Source organism: Petaurus breviceps, unplaced genomic scaffold (assembly GCF_028583685.1).
Source record: "Petaurus breviceps papuanus isolate PSGF00001 unplaced genomic scaffold, PetGlider_PUasm1.0 91133, whole genome shotgun sequence".
Classification (NCBI taxonomy): Eukaryota; Metazoa; Chordata; class Mammalia; order Diprotodontia; family Petauridae; genus Petaurus; species Petaurus breviceps.
The window spans coordinates 14,963,930-14,967,445 of NW_027187419.1; the positions used below are offsets into that span (position 1 = coordinate 14,963,930).

The 3,516-nt window shown below is 34.9% G+C and overlaps 1 pseudogene; it reads right to left on the reverse strand.

Moving 5' to 3' along the window:
* Positions 1-1,671: 1,671 nt before the first annotated feature.
* LOC138155274 (MICOS complex subunit MIC27-like) lies at positions 1,672-2,756 on the reverse strand (annotated as a pseudogene).
* Between the last annotated feature and the right edge of the window lie 760 nt (positions 2,757-3,516).

Sequence of the window (3,516 nt, forward strand, 5' to 3'; positions counted from 1 at the left end):
ATGAGAAATAATTTAAGAATCATTGGATTACCTAAAAAGCATAAACAAAAAAGGGGGGGCCTAGACAGCAGATTTATAAATTCATAAAAGAATACTGTCTAGATCTGTTAGAGGGCAAAGAATCCACTGGTCACCTACTAAAAGAAATCTCAAGATGAAAAACTATCAGAAATATCACAGAAATGAGGGCTATGAAAGAAAGATATTAAAAAAGAATTAACTGTTTGGTAAAGGAAAAGATGAGCAAACAACCATAAGACACTAAAAAAGATTTTAACTGTTTACATTCTTACATAAGGAGATTATACTATGTAGCCCATCAGAATTATATCATTATTAGATAGCCTAGAGGGAGTTTCATTAGAAATATTCTATTATGGGGCAGTTAGGTGGCACAGTGAATAAAGCACTGGCCCTGGAGTCAGGAGGACCTGAGTTCAAATCAGCCTCAGACACTAGACACACTTATTAGCTGTGTGACCCTGGGCAAGTCACTTAACCCTAATTGCCTTGCCTTCCCCCCCTCAAAAAAACAAAACATAAAACAGAAATATTCTATTATGTTTTGATGATCTTTATAAAAGAGTGGAAAGGGGGGAAAGAGGAATACTCTGGGAGAGGGAGGAAAGAGAAGAATGGGAAAAATTATCTTACATAAATGGGATACCCAAGTAGAAGTTTATACAATGAGAGGGGGGAAAGTAGGTTAAATTGAACCTCATTCTCATCTGAACTGGTCAAAGGAAGGAAAAATACACACACACAATAAGGTAAAGAAATACATTTCACCCAAAAGGGAAACAGGAAGAAAAGGGTTAATGGAAATGGGGAAGAGTACATAAAGAGGACAAATCAAGGGAGAGATTAGTTAAAAGTAAAACAAATTCTTAAAGAAAAAGTGGGAAGCAAATAGAATAGGACAGAGTGAAATACATAAATCGAAATAACTGAATGTGAATGTGATGAATTCACCAATAAAAGAGAAGAGTTTAACAGAATCAATTAGAAACCAGAATCCAAGGATATGTTGTTTTCAAGAAAAACAGATGAATCAAAAGGAAATACTTAGAATTAAAATAAGAGAATAGAGGAGAATCTATTATACTTAGCATAAAATTTAAAAAGGGGGACAGTCAGATAGCACAGCCAGTAAGAGCACCAGCCCCAGTGTCAGGATGACCTGGGGATCGAATCCAGGCTCAGACAGCACCCACCCAGAAACTTGAACAAGTTACTTAAACCCCAATTGCTTATAAATTAAAAAAATAAAAATAAAATTTAAAAAGGTCCGGGTAGGGGCTCCTCTCAGGAATGCAAAGTTATAAGACAACTCCAAAGGACTCATGATGGAAAGAGATATCCATATCCAGAGAAAGAACTACAGAGTCTAAAATGCAGATTGAAGCAAATTACTTGCTCTCTTTTTTTTTTTGGTTTTGTTTTGTTTTATTTCTTCTTTCTCACTGTTTGCTATCCAGCTCAGGCAGTAGTAATTACCAAGGTAAGGGTAGCAATCATTATCTCAGATAAAGTCATTGCAAAACCAGATATAATTAAAAGAGATAAAAGGGGAATTTATCTTTTGCTTAAAGTTATCATGAAGATTAATTAACATCAATACTAAACACATATGCACCAAATGGCACAGTATTTGAATTTTTTTTTTGATGTTCATATGTTTATTCTGTCTTCTTTGTTAAGTGAGCTCCATTGTATGGCATCAAATACATCCTGATGACACTGAACTCAACTTTGGTGTCAATCACCAAGTATTGCTTTGATTGCTTTCAGAGTCTGTCTATGTGATGAGTTAGCCAATCGTGGGTATAAATGGATGAATGAAAATTTAAGAAAATACCTGATTAAGCTATATAGCTATGGGGCCCAACTATATTATGTTTCCATTATTACTTTGGTAATTTGCCAAGCTTCCTACTTCTTGAAGATCTGAATGCAGTAAATTTCAACTTCTAGTGCTGTACATATCTACATCTTCTGGACTGGACTGACCATGGTCCATGAGCTTGGGGTCAGCCTTAAACTGTGCAGCTGTAACAGCACCTGCTGAGGATGGTGCTAGCTTTGAGCACTGAGTGTGGACACTTTGGATCCCATCACCACCATAGTTGCAGGTGTGTCAAGTTTGACATCTCTCCTTAGCTTCACTTCTTCTCTGCGTTCAGTTTCTTTTGGTGTGTATCTTTCTGTCCACAATGACCCAAGAATTTCATAAATCCACTGGCTTGTAGCATATGCCTTTTTCCCAGTAACCTTGGTAATTACTACTGCCTGAACTGGGTAGCAAACAGATGCTCCTAAAGTAGCCAGTCCCAATGGATAAGCAATTCTCTTAAATTTAGAACCTTTTTTTGCTGAAATCAATCCAGCCAATTCTGAAGCTGTAATCACACGAAAGAAAATCTTGAGGTGGATTCTACAGATAAATATATGCATCTTTCCCAAACTGTACTGTGTCCATGATTCCATTTTTCATCCAAACATAAACACCTTTGCACCAGCCAACATAATGACAGGCTGTAGTTCAGACAGAAGCAATGCCCATTTGTAAGTGGCCAGGCTGCTCTTCAATGTACTTAGAATGGAGAGATGGTACATTATAAATGGGGAGCTGAATTGGCTTCAGTGGCTTTTGGGGGGTTTCCTCTTTGACTACAGCATGCACATTCAGAGATGCAAAAGTGCTGGGAGTTGCCAGCTTTTTCATCCCTGCAGCTGCCATGTCCGGGTGGCTCCCTCCTCCAGGATTTGAATTTTTAAAGAAAAAGGTTAATTAACAATAGACAATAAAGAGTAAAGCAGATCTAAATAAATTTAACCAAAAATAAATTTTAAAAAAGAAACAAAGGAACATAATATAATTTTATGGAAGTCAGAGATGATAGACCTCTGGAGAATACTGAATGGAAAAGAATATATCTGTGTTAGCTGTAGTTGGCCCCTTCACAAAAACTGACCACTTATTTGTACATAAAAACCTCACAAACAAACACAAAAAAGCCAAAATACTAAATTATCTTTTATTGACCATGATACAATAAAATTACATTCAATATAGGAACTCTAAAGCAAAGCTTTTAAAAAGTAGGAAATTAAGGAACAAGCCTAAAGAATGGTGAGTCAAAGAACAAATAATTGAATCAGTAATTTCATTAAAATTTCATTTAAATAATTTTAGCAATGAGACAACATAACCAACATACTGAAGCAAGTGCAATTCTTAGAGAACATTTACTTCTCTAAACACTTTTAATAAATGAAAAAGTAGATGAAGGAATCTGACATGCATGCAAGTAAAAAAAACCTAAGAAATTATAAATTCTACTTAAACATCAAAATAAACATCCTGTTAACAAAACTAAAAGCAAAACAAAAAAATCAACTGAATAAATAAAACTAGAAAACAGCATAATAAGAATTAACTATTAAAAAAGAAAAACCAAATTATTTACATCAAAAATGGAAAAATATGATTTCACAATGGAGAAATTATTGATT